Below are 20,210 nucleotides of genomic sequence, written 5' to 3' on the forward strand. Positions count from 1 at the left end.
TATATGTAAACAGCCAGGGTTGACATTGTGACTCAAAATGAAAACTGAAAGTAAACACCTTCATTCATGTGTTAAAAAAAAAAAAAAAAGATGAATAAATAAAAATAAAGAGTTATAATAGCAGAATAAAACATGCGTTTTGAAGGAGCGCCTTGTTTTTAGGTGTTTTTTCACACTGGATTACTAGTAGAAGCTTCACCACACTGAGATGAGCGCACTATTTCTAGAAATGGTAGGATCTGCAGTTTCTAATCATATGCGGAGCACACCGATGCCTTGAGGCATTCATGAGATATAAAGCTGAGAATATATGTTGTGCTTTTACCCCACAAGCTGCGGGATACAGGGCCTTTTTAAAGAAGCAGAAAGAGTAAAAAGATAGATTAAGAAGAGTTTAAAATAATAAATAAATAAACACTCCCAAGTGCTGAACTGTAAGCATTTTGCACTTAACCCATTAGAGGACTTGGAACAGTTCTTGAAAGAGTGGGAAAGTCAGAACGTTTTCAGTTTTGCATGCTCATTCATTCATTGCCTTTAACAGCAGGCTATAACACATTTAATATATATATATATATATATATATATATATATATATATATATTTAACACGTAAACACATCAGTACTTGTTTTAAACCTTTTTTAAAATTATTATTATATTAGTATTTAAATTAAACTTGATTTAAATTATATTCTTGTTTAACCGTGACCCTGAAATGGATTAAGTGGCAAAGATGACGATGATGATAATGATATCCTTGTTAACGTTCTCACGGTCATGCGGTCGCCTGTTCATTTACTGTAATAGCATGAGCATACATGCCTGATAGCATGCAGCTGGCTGTGCTAACCGGGAATAAAAATTGAGGTTTATTGAGTTAATCACGAAACATATCGATATCTTTATATCGCCCAACACATGTACAATTTGTACGATTTTTAACCAATGCCTTCACTTTCTCATTTCACAGTGAGCGTAACCATTTAAGCAACATTAGTGAAAGTGAAGGCATTGCTTAAAAATTGTACAAATTGTACAAGGGTAGTGCTGGGTGATATAATGATAAACCTCAATAAACCTTAATTTTTATTCCTGGTTAGCACAACTAGCTGCACGCTATCAGGCAAGTATACTCATGCTATATATATCCATCCATTATCTGTAACCGCTTATCCAATTTAGGGTCGCGGGTGGTCCAGAGCCTACCTGGAATCATCGGGCGCAAGGTGGGAATACACCCTGGAGGGGACGCCAGTCCTTCACAGGGCTCATGCTATATATATATATATATATATATATATATATATATATATATATATTCATTCATTATCTGTAACCGCTTATCCAGTTCAGGGTCGCGGTGGGTCCAGAGCCTACCTGGAATCATTGGGCTCAAGGCGGCAATACACCCTGGAGGGGGCGCCAGTCCATCACAGGGCAACACACACACACACACACATTCACTCACACCTACGGACACATTTGAGTCGCCAAACCTCCTACTAACGTGTGGTTTTTGGACTATGGGAGGAAACCGGAGCACCCGTAGGAAACCCACGTGGACACGGGGAGAACACACCAACTCCTCATAGACAGTCACCCGGAGCTATATATATAGATGCATTGTTTAGGAGGATGTAAGTATTCTTTCACAAATGTTTGTAGAAGCAGTCTGCAGGCCTGTTTGGTTTATACACCTGTGGCAATGGAAGTGATTGGAACACCAGAACTGAATGATTTGGAAATATAGTGTATGTCTGTATTTGGAAGTGAATTCCTTTGGCAATATAGTGTATGTATGGTAAATTTCCCTGCACCAGTTCAGGGGAATGCAAAGGTATACAGCAGTAGAATGTGAGCAGCTCTAGGGAAACCCTAGTGTATGAAGGTGTAATGCTATTCTGCCAGTGTTCAGCGAGGAGTACAGCTGCAAAAGCAGCAAATCAAAGTTATGGGGGAAACAAATGATTGTGCACAGCAGCACATTCTACCGATCGTTCATGCAGAATGCACAACAATTAGAGAAAAATCTTTTATATAATTAGTCTCCATATTCAGAGATTGGTTGGAAGTCAGTTAAGGCCAAGCAGAGGTTGGGTCATTTTACAGTATATGGAACTTGAGTGGAAATTGAGAATGACTCAAAAACTCCAGTCTCCATCTCCAACACAGAGGCTAATATTTTCTAAACTTATACATTTTTCATTTCGATGTCAAACTATTGCAGATGACTAAGCAAGAAGATGGAGCAGGGAGGAGAGTAGGCCAGTAATAATTAAAACTAGACTCAAGACCATAGTTAAGTGCCGTCCACAGTTGATACATTGCCCACATGCACTGCAGCAGGCCTGTGTAGGTGAATATGTCAAACTGCACACCAGGAAATTTATAGGTATTTTTCTTGTGCACGATATGTATCACAGTGTTTCTTTTTCTGAGTTTACTCCTATTTGTCCATAAAATTATCTTTAGCATTTTCAGTGAATGCTAAAGATAGTAGTAGATTATTAGTTTTTAAACTAATTCCAAAGTCTTAGAAGCTTTCTTGTTACCATCTAAATGATCTCAAACACATTTAAGAGAGATTTGAGCTCTGGAGTGGACAGTTTAGCAAAACCAGTGCCATCTTGGTTTAATGTGTTAGTTTTGGCTGGTGACCAGAATTTTCCAGTTTTCCGTGTTATCTGCTAAAACCAGTGACTGGCCGATCTTTCTCATAGAACTGCTGTGCCAATCACAACTACACACACAATTCCACTTGTCTACTGCACAAGGCGACAGTGGCACAAACACAGCCACTGAGCGCTGCAGTGACATGGTTGGCTTTGTGTTGGATTAACGGCTAATTTAACTTCTGTGACTGACTTTGATAATTCTTATACAAAAAGAAAAAATTGTGAAAATCTGAATTGGCCAGATGTATACTTGAAATACAGGAAATCGGTATCAGTCAATAAAATTGTAATCTTACATCTAATTTTTATTTCTTTTCTCCTGTAATGGCTTCTAACATTGCTACACATTCTTGTTCATCCATAGTGCTGAGTTTTCTCTCTGTAGGAGGACGGACAGAAACATGTATGTTTTTTTTATTTTATTTTCAGATCTGATCCAAGACTGGAGTGTAAAAACATGGAAACAGTCAGGTCTGATTGTGCACATTTTGGTGACTCATTTGTGCAGTTATTCTGTTGTTTTTCACTGATTTCTAAGGTATTCTTATGTCTGTTCTTCTTAGAAAGATCTCCTGAAAATGAACAACTTTAAATTTATAGGAATGAATGGGAAGAGTGTGTTCTGATTTGCATGGCACTGTACATTTAACCCAAATTTTCAGCCCCTCTTAAATTGTGCTTGGAGAGCTTCTGGGTGTACTGCACTGTAGTAGCAGAGGCTCTTCCAGTGACACACACAGATAGGATAGCATGCACAGAATCTCATTTTACAGATACGGCCTCTGGCATGGGGCGGCGGGACAGAGACGCCTCGAAGTGCAATAAATTACAAAGGAATTATCCCAACTGATGGTGCAGGCAAGCAGACTGCAGAGGCCCTTTCACTTCTCTCTCTCTCACTGCCTCTCTCTCCGCAGTCTCTGAGAAATGCTTATCCAGTACACATGTGGAGAACAAGGTTAAGGTTTGCTCTGTATTTAATTTTTTTTACTCTTCCCTTTTTAGCTTGTCACTTGCTGCTTGGCCATTTTTCTTGTTTTTTCTACGCATTCTTTTTTCCTATCACCCCTCTCCATCTATTCAGATAAATTGTTCCTCTCCCCAGTGTGCTTTTGCTTGTTTCAACTCTTCTTTTGTTCCTCTTTTGTCAATCATGTCCCTCACTTTTCCTTTCCCCTGCCACTTATTTCCATAATACTTAAATCCCCCTGTGTTGTACTTTTTTTTTTCTTCATTCCTCTTGTTACTATGATAGTTCATCAGCTCTGAGTTGTTCTCCTCCCCCAGCTCCCCACCCAACCCCCAACCGTGAGTGAGTGCTCTCTCTGTAAAACGCTGACATGAGATAACGTTCACATTGGCAGTCGGGGTGCGCCTGCCTGGATTTGCATCTCATTTGGAATTCAATAAACTAAATGGAACCTTGCCCACACCAATGATAAAGGAGCTTCATAAAAATTATAACAGTGTTCCTGATTAATTCGTGTGGGCACGCTGGCAGGGACAGTGGTTCTCGATGAGGCCCTTAATCGTTTCATTGATTATTTTTGGTCCGGTTGGTCTTATTATTCACCTTATCGCTCCTGGCAGGAAGTGCCACCTGCACATTTCCTGTTTTGATGACCTCGTTTTGGTGCCTGGAGGAGAATGGCCTCAATTTCCTGCACCACAGTCCATCGTGTAAACACAGCAGAGGTATGGCTTAGTTTCAAGCCCCTACAAGACCACATCATTGTGAATGAGAAAGAAACTGCCCTCAATTTATTATCCCCCTTGACTTTCTCTCTACCTTCTTGAACTTGTTTTTTCATCATATATACATCACAAAAGTGCACTTGCACCTGCACTTTAAGTTTTAAAATAGTGCAGATTGAATATGGCCAAATTAAGCTTGGACTTTTCTGAAAAACTGAAAAAAAAGGCCATGTCTAGCATTAACTGAAAGGATTGTATACTTAATTCATTCATTCATTGTCTGCAATTGCAGACCATGGTGGGTGTGTAGCCTACTCTAAATCACTTGGAGCAAGGTAGGAACGCTCCCTGGATAGGGTGCCAGTCTATCTCACTTCATTCATTCATTCATTATCTGTAACCACTTATCCAGTTCAGGGTCGCAGTGGGTCCAGAGCCTACCTGCAATTATTGGGCGCAAGGCGGGAATACACCCTGGAGGGGGCGCCAGTCCTTCACAGGGCAACACAGACACACACACACATTCACACCTACGGACAATTTCGAGTCGCCAATCCACCTACCAACGTGTGTTTTTGGACTGTGGGAGGAAACCGGAGCACCCGGAGGAAACCCACGTGGACACGGGGAGAACACACCAACTCCTCACAGACAGTCACCCGGAGCGGGAATCGAACCCACAACCTCCAGGTCTGCCTGGAGGTCTACCTGCTGCCCCACCGTGCCGCCCTCACGTCATTTACCTAATTATGTTTAGTAATATCAATTAATTAGAAACTTTTACTAAAACAGTCTTGGTCTCCATGACAGGGTTAAGCTATGTCCATGACATTCAAGCTATTCACTGTAGAGCAGGACTGTGATTGGTTTGACTGAAATACACATCCTTTTTGTTTCATTTTGTGGAAACAAAACAGCAACCAGCAGTGGTTTTAATTTTGGAGTTTAAATTTGGACTTTTCTGCTCACCTTGATCTCCAATAAAAATACATTTAAGACATGTTTCTTGTATCTCAGTGGAGGTCTCAGGCCAAATGACTTATGCCAGGAATCAGACTACACAATTATTATTATTTTTTTTTTTCTATGACGTGTCTGATTTTCATTATGTCTGATTAGTGCTATAAATATGTGCTGTGTCTTGGTCAGGGGACTGGCAAGACCAAACTTTTGACACGGACTAATCATCTTTCGCATTCTCGTGAGTTCAAATGTCACTGAGGAGGCGGGTCAAGAAAATGCCAATCATGGCTAGAGAAGCACTGTGTGTGATGCTGGCGGTTTTGTGTTCCGAAAAGAAGAATATTGTGGAAATAAAGAAAAAAATGATTGTGGACTCTTTCCTTGGTGTTTCGAAGAGGACAGTATGGACTGTCAATTCTACAAAGAGAACTTGAGGCAAGTGTTAACATGTCAAACACATTTCATCAGTTTTGTTTTTTCACTCAACAGCTGCAGCAGCTGCCTCCCTTTTTCTCTTCTCCATGTTTACATATGGGCACCAGAAAGTGCTCTGTACTCCTATTGGTCATTGTCAAGGAACATGTTGGATCTGTCAGACTAGGCCAAATGGTCAAAAAAATTCTGTCATGCTAGACTTTGTCCCTGTGTCGTGTTGTGTCCCAGATGCCATGCTTGAAGTCGCACTGAAATGTTTTTGAAATATTACACATTTTTAAATTCCATTTGCACTTGCCATGCAAATGTGAAATATTATAGCCTATATCATCAATCAAGTTGTCTTACAATAAAAGTTCTCTTAAAGTTAACCTATTAACACACAGTATAACAGAACTGCTTGTAGATAATTTAGATCAATCACAAGCCTCCAAACATCCATGAGATGTGAGGTTCCCCAATATCCCAAGCAGAAAAAACAACACACAGGACTGGACCTTATAGGCGACAATAATGATTGTAATCAAAAAAACACGTTATAAAATTCAGAAAATGTTTCCTCATCATTTGCTAGCTCTCCAGTCTGCACATGGTAGAGGCATCAGGAGGTAGACAACAAAGAGAACTCCAGACATTGAACCTGAAGCATGACCTGAAACAAAGATATTACTCATGGCCGCTCCAAAGGAAGGAGATATAAACTTATTTTTGTTGTTTCTGATCACTTGAGGTGGACTTGTTTTTAAATTCAGTAGACAGCTAACTGCATTACCGCAAATGCTGCAAAAAACAACTCAAGTTACAAATGAGTTTTTGTGGTAATTCAGACAGTGGATAAAAACTTAGACAAGTTAAACTTCAGCCATGTACAAACAAGTAATTTATTTTTAAACCCTCAAACACTCCGTTCCACCTTAAAAGACACGTAGCTTCTGAATGTAAACAACCAGAGAATTGCGATTACCCACGATCGTAGACATTCCTTTAAACTGTAGAAAAATCACTTTCTGTTGGGTTTGCAATGTTATTCAGAGAAATTACTATCAGTTATTTTTGCCAAATTATTAAATCTTACTCTGAATTATGCATAATTTTCCTTCAACCCTTTAGTGAATCTTAATTACCCTCTTGCTGGTGGCAGGAATTCCTTCATGGGAAAGTGTTGAAGAGCTTTATGGCAGTTCTTTTCTCTTCTACAATTTGAATGTAGCGTCTTTGTCACAACTGGCGACACCTGTCCAGTGGAGAGGCGGGATGGTTCTTTTCTGAGAGGGCCAAATGTGATTCAAGCAGAAAAGGTTAGGGCTTAGTTCTAATTTCACCACATTGAAGCAGGCTTTCTGCAGCCATTATTTTTCTGACAGGATGGAACGTTTTCAATTATGGCTTTCTGCCTGCCACGCGACAGCGGACCTTCGCCGCACTCGAGGCGTTATTATTTGCTAAACTTTCTAATTTCACACTTGTTAAATTTGCTTGTAAAAGCCGCCCTTTTAAGAGGGAGGCTTCAAGAAGGGTGCGTGTCATTACATCGCTCCAGGGGGTGTGGAGCTGAGTGGGGCTTGGTGAGGTTAGTGTCTGGGCTTTTTGGGTGGTGAGGGTGTAGGGGGTTGGGTTTTAGAGCAGGGGAGGGAGGAAGGCGGGTTATTATGCATTTGGACAGTTTGATCATGGCGGTCGAACTCATCAAACTTTAACTCTATTCCCTGGTGGCTGTGCGTGAGCATGCTTGATTATTCAGATGGATAGCTTTGGTATGTATGAGGAGAAGCTCTCAAATTAAAACACAGGCTTGGAACAAGACACATTCTCATATGCTTGACTGCACATCCACTTTTACCCCTCCCCCCACATCCATGCTGAAAAAAAAAAAAACGCTGTGTCCCGCCTTCTTCCCGTTGCTGACTTCACGTGCTGATTGCTGTCTCTCCCTCATCAGGGTGACAAATGGCTGGGAGATGCTGATTTCACATCTCAGTCTCCATTTAAATGCAGAATTTCATGCTTATGTGCACGCCAGGCGAGGTAGAGACTTTTAATGAATTCCATTCTTCTACTACATCAATGGACAGGCCAGAGTTTAGAGCAGATTTTAGAACCGGAGTGTTTTAATCTCAGTGGCATTACTTTCACATAAGATGATCATACACTCTTTCAGAAGTGTGAGGACTCTTTGTCTCGTGTTGAAATTCTTTGTTATAATGTATGATTTTCACTCTTTTCAGTTGAAAATGTTGAAATATTTTCTCATAAAAGATTTGCGCCACTATGATATTACTGGAGATATTTTGGGTGACATTTCTGTGAGCTTTGGCAAAAGTGGGTGGGCACAGTTTTTCTTCCAGAAATAAGAGGCAAATGCACATCATCTGAAGGGATGTAGAGTAATTCACTTTGCCGCTGGTAATGAGTAGTGTGTGTGTGTGTGTGTGTGTGTGTGTGTTCTGGTGTGGGAGAATTTGCCTTCCCCTCTACCTCTCCATGTTTATTTGCCATCAAAAGTAGATTTTGCTCAAATATTGAGTTGACTGCTTGCATTTGTCTTTTCTAAACATGTTGAAAAGGTTTTGGCTGTAATGTGGGTTTCAGTGGGAATAAAATATAGTATTTTCTCAGGTAAGAGTCTGCTTAAGCCAGTTAACATATTTGTGTGGGGGAGTGAGTGAGATGCAAATGCTTATGAATTTTTAATGTATAAACCTTTTAATTTGCTTTATAAGATTACATCTCCTTCAATAATTATTTTCTCTGAGGGACTTATAATGTTAGTATTAACGTGGTGCATACGATTTCATGTGCATGGTTCTAAATTTAACATATGAACAAATATAGAATATTTGCTATGCTGAGTCAGTCATAGTTTATTTGCTAGGGTTAGAGCTCATTGGATATTCAACACTTCTATTGGCTTTTTTGACTTTCCTCATCCTTCACCAGCTGCAAACAGATTAGTTGTATTTCCCACCTTTTGTCGTTACAGGCTTCTTTCATGTCTTACAGAATAGCATGGTTTAAAGTATATGTTTTTGAATTTCCTCCACATCAGAGCCACTTTCCACTGTACTTCACTGTGCCTAAATAACTCATGTAAAGAAAAAATGCCATATTATAGTTAACTGCTTCATATCATTATGTAAACAAGTCAGAATATCACAAAAACAGTTTTTACTTTATCACTAAATATTATGAATATTCTTGTGATCTATAAGATATGGCACCTACTGTGAAGGTGTTTCAAACAGAAACTCTCTGGGCCTTTCTCCTACAACAGAGTTTTTCAAATGATGGTTACATCAATATGACTGGACATTATGGCCAAAGATTCTTAATTATGGTTGATACAAAATAATTCCGACATCGATATGAACGATATTCTGAAAAACTTCCAAGAGCAAAAAAGAGACATGACATCACCGTCAAACATGAACCTACAGGCTTTGTCAGTATTAATATTTGTAAACAAAATTTTAAATTGAGTGCACTGAACTGATGACTCAGTGACAGGTGTTGTAAATAATGTATATTGAAATATTAAAAATATGTTTAAAAATCGTATCATATTGTTATTGAAACATTTTTATTGCAGTATATATTGATATTGAATTACTGTCCAGCCCTAGTTATATACACATAGATCCACATAGCAGTGCATCAACAATCAGCTTCTGACTGTCTCCAGTAAGTAGTAGACTGTTTCACAGGTTTTATTTGAAATGATGAAGACTGCTGTAGCTGCAGGGAGCTGTGTGCAGCACTGTGGAATACTGTGCTGTAGAAGTGGTTGATATGGGCATTTCTTGGCCTTGAGGGATAAGATCTGTTGTGTGTGCGCGCGCGTGTGTGTGCACCTGTCTGTCTAAGCAGTGCACGCTTGTATATTTTTGAAGTAGAGCATGGCCTGAGGCTCACTCTCTCCATCTTTCTTACCTCTTTTTTTCCCCCCTTCTCTTGCTTTCTCTTTCTTTCTCTCCTCCCCAGAGGGACAGCAGGTGAAACAAACATGGCACCTACAGCGTGTCTTTGTAGAGGAGCTATCCCTGTAGCAAGGTCACACACACTTCTCTCTCTCTGTTTCATAACACACACACACACACACACACAGAGGGAGAGAAGAAGATTTGCATTTTCTTTACCTTTCTTTCGCCTTCCATATAAACTCTCTCTCTCTCTCTCTCTCTCCTTTTACATACACTTTATTTTCTCTCTCTATACCTTCTCCCTTTTCACATGCTTTTTCCTTACAAAAACACTTCCTTTCAGTCCACTCCTACCATTGCAACACAAGCTAACACATCACCACATCGGCGTCACTGCCACGCTGGGATCCACTACCCAAATCATACCTGCTCTGTGGAAGTATTGAACATTAAGGAATAGATGGACTGTGGTCTGTAAATGTAGAACTGCACGTTGCTCCTTTGTGGTCTGTTTAGCTGAGGGAATGGACAGTGAGTGTAGAAACTAAGAGGTGGTCAAAATGTTATGGTTAATTGATCTACACTCTGTCTCTCCTCAGAAAAAAAGCTCCCTCTTTTGTCTGTTTATAATGTATCCACAAACACCCACCCTTTCTATCACTTGCCTTCCACATCCTTTCCCTTCTCTCACTCTCTCTCTCTCTCTCTCTCTCGCAGATTTGAAATGCTGCTCATTACTGTACTGCAGAGGTTGAAGCCTCTTCACACTAAGACCAGTGAACTGCACCTTGTTTTACCCCGTTCCAACCTATTATATTGCATAAAACAGCATTGCTGCATTTTAAACAGCTGTTCCAGATGTTTGAGCATTCAGTGCACATTGGTACACAGTGCTCCTGAATTTAGTGTGTATGTTTGTCTGTTTCTGAATAAGTGTGTGTGTGTGTGTGTGTATGGTGAAGTGTGAAGGTCTGTGTGTGTGTTTGTGTATTTGTGTGATAAGACAGGCGCTCGTGCTTTCTCTATGGTTCTGTGAGTAGAAGAGCAGAATCCTCTAGTCCTACCTGTCAGTCATCTGTCAGCCATGGAAATGTGAAACCATGGAAACGTTACAACCACCTTAAACTGTGGTCTGATCTCACACACACACACACACACACCTATATCTATCTATCTCTACATCCATGGCTGAAGTGCTCTTGAGCAAGGCACTGAACCCCCAAATGCTCCCCAGGCACTGGGGATGTTTGCCTGCTTCTCTGGGCATGGGTTCACAACTCCTAGGGCACTAGTTTATGGTGTGTGTGTATGTGTGTGTGTGTTCACTGCCACAGATGGGTTAATGTGGATGAGACATTTCGTTGTATAATGACAAAGAATTGCATATTATTATTGCATTATTATTATTATTATTATTATATGTATCTCTTTCTAGCCCTTACTCATTCATATATATATATATATGAGAGAGAGGGAGAGAGAGAGATACAAGGAATGACAGAGACAGGCAGAGACAAATGATGCAAAACAATTAGACAAATGGTCACAAAGAGGAACAAAGAAGAGAAAGAGACTGAAAGAAAAGAGAGAGAGAAAGACAGAGAGAAATCTTTGTTATGCTGTGGTAGGATTGACTGCAAGATGGAGAAAGAGGGCGAGACAGAGGAAAAAAGAGAGAGAGAGAGAACAAGTGCAAAAACAAACAACTGATTAATGAGTGTGATATATGGTGTAATCACACAAGTCAATATTTAAGTTCTGCTGATATAAGTGCATTCTGAATGATTCATTACACTGATACAAAGCTTTTATTTAACACTTCTTCACATAATCATCCTCTGTTCTGACAGTATGTGCTTAACTAGCATTGTAATTTACCACATATTTTTGTGTTGTTAATCATCCTTCATCAGTTTGTGATATCTGCTCAAATTTGATCCTGAAGTATAGTTTTTCCTGTTTTAAAATCAGTGTTAAGGGATTTATAGCAGTCACATTAACCTGTGTCTTGTTTGTTGCAGTAGCAGTTCCCTTATGGAGCACCACAGACACAGTTCTATGACCAAGTTTGACCATTTCTACGGTTGAATTGTGTCTGGACAACGTGTCGTGCACAGCTGACTCTCTTTTGATCATTTGCAACTTATCGCTCTGCTGGTTCTGGAGGACAGTGTTTGAAGTGCCCAGCAATTATTTGTCATTTGGCCAGAGCACTGTAAAACACCCTGTTCTGTTGAGACACTGGGATACTACGCAGAATAATGAGAGCAGCATAGGGCAGGCGTTTGAAAGGCAGCTGAAGTCTTGTTGCCTGTACTGTCTGATCTAAATGTGGTAACTTTCTCTGGAATGCTCCACAGCTTGCTTCATCTGTTAAATGTTTGCCTCATGCTTAAACATAGTGCCTCTTTTCTGTTTTTGAAGTCAACAACAGACCCTACCTCATCCGATTCTGGTTTGTGCACACCAGGTTGTTCACTTCATTTCTATGTGCAAAGAGCAGAACCATGTGGTCACAGTCAACAGCACTTTATGCACAAACGGTGTTTGGAATTTGGAGCTGTGGTCAGCATGCAGCCTTTGCGTAAATTTGAGAAGTGGTCTTGGGATTGAAAGGTTAGGGCAAAGGTCTTCAAATCTGGACATTTGATCCAGGTTCAAGGCTGGGATTTTTAAAATGGCCATCTGGTATAACCCTATACCTGGCCAGTCACGTGCAGTAGCAGTTGCAGCTATACAGGGCTATAACCAGCTGGCCACTTTAAAATCCTGGCCTGGAACATGGATACAAGGTCTGCATTTGAAGACCTCTCACTTAGTGGATATATACCCTGGACTATCTGAGGGAAGAGTGAATGAACTGTACTATGTCCTCCCTCAACATTCATGGCTAAAGTTCCCTTGAGTAAGAGACCAAACACCCAAATTCTCCACAAGCCTTCAGGTGGTTGTGGGCCTCTCTGGGTTTGTTAGTGTTTAGTTTCCCTAATCACTGTGTGTGTGTTAGCCATGACGGTTTGTTAAATGAAATGCGTGTGTGGCACGGTGGTGCAGCAGGTAGTGTTACAGTCACACAGCTTCAGGGACCTGGAGGTTTTGAGTTTGAGTCCCACTCCAGGTGACTGTCTGTGAGGAGTTTGGTGTGTTCTCCCTGTGTCCACGTAGGTTTCCTACTGTGAAGGACTGGTGCCCCCTCCAGAGTGTGCTCCTGCCTTGCACCCAGTTATTCCAGGTAGGTTCCACGACCCTGAGCTGAATAAGCGGTTACAGACAATGAATGAATGAGTGAACTGTGTGTGAATATGCGAGTGTCATGCTGACAGGGAGCCAGCACACCGACCTGCTGGAGCACCCTGCATTCTAAACAAAACTAATGACATCACACATTCACCTTGCTGAGATGACAGAGGGAGCAGCTGGAATGAGGTGTGTAGGTGACAGAGAGTGGATAAGGGGATGCAAAATATTCTCTCTCACTCTCTCTCTCTCTCCCTCTCTTTCTCTCACTCTCACACACACACACACACACACACACACATAAACATTCTCTCTCTGAAAACAGCTGACTGTGTATTTGAGAGAGTGAAGGAGAGAGGGAGGAAAAGGAGGGTAGACTCTAATGCCTTGGGAAAAATGTAATGTAATTGCATCTGCCAATAAAGTGTGCTGTCAGTTTTATGATAAAGCCCACTTCTTCACATTTTACATATCCTCTCTTCTTCCTTCTTCAATTGCCCATCTCCTTCTTTCTTCTTTCTCTCCGCCCACCCTTCCTCCACTTTGTATTCCTCCCCCCATTCCATGAAGTGTGAAGTGATTGAGGTTTTAATGCAGCACCTGATGCCATTTGACATTTTCTGCATACTTATACAGTTACTTCTGTGTTTGTGTGTGTGTGTGTATGGATTATTAAACCAGCCTTTAGAGAGTGACATTTACTGCAAATTAACTACATCTGACACGTGACTATAGTTAGTGAACTGTGTGTGTGTGGGTGCCAATGAAGGCTACAAACTGATTTTCACTCTGAGTGACCATAGATTTTCTTTAGGTTCCCTAATGTCACGTACGTATATTTTCTTGATTTTGTACAATGCCTGGATGTGATGCCTTATATTCAGAACCATCACTGAACTTGTTTTCATTCACTCATTGTGAATGAGAGCCTCCCCAGAATCATTGGGTGCAAGGCAGGGACACACCCTAGAGGCAGAGGTAGTCCTTCACAGGGCAACACATTCACTCACACACTTAGACATACGGACACTTTTGAGTCGCCAATTCATCTACCAACGTGTGTTTTTGGACCGTAAGAGGAAACCAGAGCACCTGGGGGAAACCCACACGGACACTGGGAGAACACACCAAACTTCTCACAGACAGTCACCCAGAGCGGGAATTGAACCCACAACCTCCAGGCTCCACAACCTCCACAACCTACCTGCTGCGCCACCGTGCCACCCACTGACCTTGTATCTATAAATACACTGCTCAAAATAATAAAGGGAACACTAAAATAACACATCCTAGATCTCAATGAATGATATTCTCCACTTGAAAGTCTTTATTCATCACATAGTGGAGTGAGTTGAGAACAAAATAACATAAAAATGATCAATGTAAATCAAAATTATTATCCCATGGAGGTTTGGAATCACACTCGGAAGTAAATGTGGAAAATCAAATTACAGGCTGTTCCAACTTCAGTGGAAATTCCTCAAGAAAAGTTTAAATGAGGCTCAGTAGTGTGTGTGTCCTCCACGTGTCTCTATGACCTTCTTACAACGCCTGGACATGCTCCTGATGAGGCAGCAGATGTTCTCCTGAGGGATCTTGAGGGATGTCCTAGACAGTCTGTGGTACAACGTGGCATTGGTGGATGGAATGAGATATGATGTCCCAGATGTGCTGGATTGAATTCAGGTCTGGGGAAAAAGCAGGCCAGTCCATAGCATCAATGCCTTCATCATGCAGATACAGCTGACACACTTCAGCGACATGAGGTCTAGCATTGTCATTCATCAAAATGAACCCATGGCCCACTGAACCAGCATGTGGTCTCACAATGGGTTTGAGGATCTCATCCCAGTACCTAATGGCAGTCAGGGTACCTCTGGCTAGCACATGGAGGGCTGTGCGACCCTCCAAAGAAATGCCTCCCCACACCATTACTGACCCACCACCAAACCAGTCATGCTGGAGGATGTTGCAGGCAGCAGAACGTTCTCCACAGCATCTCCAGACGTCTGTCACGTCTGTCACATGTGTTCAGCGTGAACCTGATCTCATCCGTGAAGAGCACAGGGTGCCAATGGTGAATCTGCCGATCTTGGTGTTCTGTGGCAAACGCCAATCACCCTACACAGTGTTGGGCTATTAGCACAAACCCCATTGTGGACGTCAAGCCCTCATACCACCCTCATGGAGTCTGTTTCTGACAGTTTATGCAGAAACATGGATATCAGTGGCCTGCTGGAGGTCATTTTGCAGGGCTCTGGCACTGCTCCTCCTGTTCCTCCTTGCACAAAGGAAGGGGCTGCGGTCCTGCTGTTGGGTTGTTGCCCTCCTACGTCCCCCTCCACGTCTCCTGGTTTACTGGCCTGTCTCCTGGTATCTCCTCCATACTCTGGCCACTGTGCTGATGTGTCATTCTGGATGAGCTGCACTACCTGAGCAACTTTGTGGTTGTAGACACCGCCTCATAAAAGCACTGACAAAATGCAGAAGTGTCCAGAACTTCAGCCAGAAAGGATAAGAACAAAGAAATGTTTTCACCACCTGCAGAACCACTCTTTTATAGGGGTTGTCTTGCTAATTGCCTCTCATTTCTACCTGTTGTCTGTTCCATTTGCACAGCAGCAGGTGAAATTGATTCACAATCAGTGTTGCTTCATATCTGGACAGGTTGATTTCACAGAAGTGTGATTGACTTGGAATTACATTGTGTTGTTTAAGTGTTCGCTTTATTTATTTATTTTGAGCAGTGAATATTCATTGTCTGTTTTATCAGTTCCACTGACCATACAGGAGCACTTTATAGTTCTAAATTTACAGACTGTAGTCCTGTTTCTTACCCGCATTCGCCCTGCTCTTCAATGCTCAGGACCACCACAGAGCAGGCATGATTTGAATGGTAGATAATTCTCAACGCTGCAGTGACGCTGATGTGGTGGTGAAATTTCTTTATTTCCTAGGTCCTGGTTTTGTAGATATTCTCCACATATGCTGAGGAGATAATAGCCCATATTCGTTTGGCACTGTTGCTGTATATCTGTATGGCTCTGAGCTTGCATCAGACACACAGTAATTGCCAAGGTGGAACAGAAAGGATCAATAAGGCCCAAGTGACCATTTCCCTCTATTTTCTCTTTTGGCATTTGCTTATTTGTCTTTTCATCCTTTCTTCAAAGGGATACTTCTAATGATGCACTTCAGCATGGCAACATTTAAAGAAAGCTTTGTCCAAGCTTTCATTTCTCTCTCACTCTCTCTTTCTCTCTCTCTCTTTCTCGCTCTCTCTCTCATGTCAGTCTTTTCTCGCCTGTCATTCAGAGCCTGGCTGTGTTAGGTTTTGAACCTTACACCACTGCACCTCATTAGCATCCATTAGGCAGCCCGGGCAACCGCATGCAAAACTCGTATTAATTAAGCACATTGATAACCATGTAAACACACACACACACACACACACTCATATACCCACGTGACTCGCTATCACTCTGTTCAATTAGTGGAGAAAATTAGTTTTAGTTTCACAGTAACTTGAATTTTAACCCTGCTTCATCCCTCATGGCACCTATATGCCTTAAACACCTCTTCAGTGTTTTATTGTTAGTTCTTGTTTGTAAGCTCACTGGCAACAAATATAGGAATTCAGTCAAATATATAGATTCCAAACAGTCATTGCACCATTTAGGTTCATAAGTCATCTAGGTCATTAACTGAGTATATCTTCTACATTTTGACATTGATAAATATTGTTGTCTTGTTTAAATGCTGATATGCACAGCTTTACACACTCTCTCTCTCTCTCACACACACACACACACACATACATACCGTGTTTCCCCGATAGTAAGACACCCCCGATAGTAAGACGCAGTGTGGGTTTTAGGGGGGTCGGCTAATGTAAGACGTACCCCGAAAGTAAGACATAGTAAACTGTACGTTGGAAAAATATAAGCCATAGTACCGGTACCTTTTGCTGCATTAACTGCGGTATGCGGACGGATCTGGAGCGGAATGAGCGGAGGGATGTGGAGGCCGCGGGAGCAGCAGTAATGTTGTCCGTGGTCCAACACGCAGCCTCAGTGCCCTCACGTGCAGCCGCTGGTGGCCGCTCTGATTGGCATGGCCATGGTTGTCATGGAATAAATCTGTTTTATCTTCCAGTATAACATATTCAAACTGTTCGTTCTTACCGTTTTTCATTGTTTTACATGTTATACAAGGAAATACCGTCATGATACGGTTGTAACAAGACATTCTTGGCACTTGCTTTTATAAAACTGTTTTATGGTGAATACCATACTGTTCAGGTTGTTAATAAATGTTAATTTTATGGTTAAAACAAAAATCGACATTTTTTACCAATATAAGACACTATGTCTTACTTTCGGGGGTAAAAAGAATGTAAGACACTGTCTTACTTTCGGGGAAACACGGTACATACATATGCACAAATCTCCAGGGTCAGAGCCCTGCTCTGGGTGACTGTAAGGAGTTTGATATGTTCTCCCTTTGTCCGCATGGGTTTCCTCCCACAGTCCAAAAGCACACGTTGATCGGTGGATTGAATACTCCAAAAACTGTCAATAGGTGAATGTTTGAGTGTGTGTCGCCCCCGGTGTAAACCTTTCATCGAGAGATTCCAGGGAGGTCCCCGCCGTAACCCTGAACTGCATAGGGAAAAAAATAGAAATTAGAAATTGTTTATGAGCTTGTGCAATGACGAAGTTAAACTGTGAAAACCACAACCGAGAAGAAAGTAAACGATGCAAAAGTGACTAGAACCAGTGTTTCTGCTCCTCATGCCACAGTGCTGTGTACCTCATGTTTGAAAAAACAATCTTAGTCTCAGCGAGACCTGAAACTGATTGTTCTGAACAGGGATGCTTAGAAAATATAAGAAAAGTGCTGTGTTGTTTAATCTTTGTTGTATTTTGACCCAAGCAAATTTGGTGCATTTGATTGGGTTAACTGCCATCAGATGCTTTAATGTAAAGTACACATACATGTTACCCTGTTACAGGCACAACATTAAGACATATAACAATATCCTATGACACTCAGTCAGATCTGAGCGATTTTCTAGCCGTTTAAAAACCCAATCACATCATTTAATTGGAGTCTTAATTAAATTAATTACAAATAAATAAGTAATGCATAGCAACCAGTAAGTGTTCTCTCTTGTGCACTTCACAGGTGTGTGTCCTTAAGCATTTTTGCATTGTTAATTTTAAAACATTGACACAAAAAAGATTACTCAGCACAATTTAACTGTGCTCTCTCTCTCTCTCTCTCTCTCTCTGTGTGGGATAACAGAATTCATTATCAGTCCCTGCTCCCCACTCACTAATGTACTAATGAATAGAGAGAGGACAATTACATTTTTTTTCTCTCTTCACTCTTTCTTTTTTATTCCCTCGCTCATTTCCCCATTGCTGTAAAATCTAGGCTAGCTCAGACTAATGCAATGCAATGCGGCAGTCTTGGGGCAACAGACACAGACACCCCCCCCACACACACACACACAGCCTACAGCCCATGTGCGGAGGGCTGTAAATTTCATTCCACCAATGAAAAGGGTCTGCTTTGTGGGGATGAAGGGCATTTCATGCTGAAATCCTGTGCTGGTGTTAGAGTTGCTTGGGTGAAACCTGTTTATTTATGTGGCCACAAATGCCTCTACACATACAGCAGCATTAACAGAGTACAGAGGGAGTGAAAGATGTATAGTGTGTGGTTCATCTTTCATGAGGAGCTTATTTCTCCTTTATTTGTCCATTTCTCAGGGTAATTAACAGTGTTGCTCCCATATTTATGTGTGGGCTCACGTGCATGCGCCTGCATCTTGGCTTGTCGTTCATCATAGGTGCCACAGTAATGATGCCCTAATTTCATCACATATCATTTCGACCCGGTTGTTCCGTCTCACTTCTCATATCTGCATTATCATATATATGGGCTGATAATGCAGGGGAATATTCTGGAATATTCCAGAAGGCTTTTTAGGGGCTCACCTCCATCCTTACAATAATTAAAATGCCATCTCTCCTTCACTTCTTCAATAATGGCCATGATTGACAGCCTGCTGTCCTTTACGGTGGAGACGCGGTGAGAGAAGCCATAATGAAAATGGACTCTGCCTGCCTGCATGATGAAGCGGGCTTAATTCGGATGCTCGCTAACAGGAGAGTGTGTGTCTGTGTTTGGAAAGGTGAGTGGGGGGTTTAGGAGAAGGTTTGGTGGGGAGGGAATAATAACAGTAATATTGCACCTCCGCTTGCCAGGATTTGTGGGTATTTGCACACGGCTGTGTAAATAGTGTTTCAGGCTTTGGACAGCCTCACATTGCTGTAGGAACATTAGAAATGATCGTGTTGACAAAGCAGGGCACTGATTGCACTGATTCTGCAGTGATTCTGGTTGAGGGATGGAATGGGTAGGGTGTGAATGGGCATTATTAGATTTGGAGAGCTGTTAGGTATGCTCTTGAGCCAGCTGGTGTGGTACTCATTCACCCATGTGTGAGAGAGTGACAGAAATGAGGATGAAGGAGTAGAAATTAAGTGAAGGATCTTCATTTAAGCTCAAGTAGCAAGTTTGGATTTAATGGCTAAGCATTAGCTAAACTGGAGAGTGTGTGTGTGTGTCTGTGTGTCTGTGTATACATGGGTTTGGGGCCAATGTATGTCACTTACTCTATTGTCTTCATGATATCCTTTACCCTTTTTAATATTACATTAACGAGGCAAACTAGCCACAAAAGAGGCCATAATGGTATTGACCGGTTAGTGGCAGTATCTTGAACAAGTTTTTTTGGTAAACTCCTTTAATTTGTATAATATCTATACAAATGTTTTGGCGATATAACTGTATCCTCTGGACCAGCTGCACACGAGCCTAATATTACCAAAGCCTGCGGAGTGATGGAGCTCAATAAAGCATCTTCAAGATGAGTTGAAACGGTGTTAGTGATTCAAATATTCATGTGAAAAAAATGCAGTCCTCACAGCAGTATCTTCCTGAAGGTGTATGGGCGGTTAATGTGGAAATACAGGTGTGAACTCCCTAATGATAGGCTATGAATGTGTATTTAAATTTCCCTAGAAGAATAAGCTGCAAGGGGAAAATGGGCACATGCGCATATGCAGTTGACTGCATTGTGAATAAAAACCTCTGAATGTGAGCAAGTCTTCTGAGACGAGTCCAAAAACTGCATCCATGTGAAAGCCCTCCCTGAGCACTCTCCCAAAGTGAGGGGGATTGTGGGGATCCACCCCACCCTGCCTAGTTTTGTT

Source organism: Hoplias malabaricus, chromosome 7, assembly GCF_029633855.1.
Source record: "Hoplias malabaricus isolate fHopMal1 chromosome 7, fHopMal1.hap1, whole genome shotgun sequence".
In the NCBI taxonomy this organism is placed as follows: Eukaryota; Metazoa; Chordata; class Actinopteri; order Characiformes; family Erythrinidae; genus Hoplias; species Hoplias malabaricus.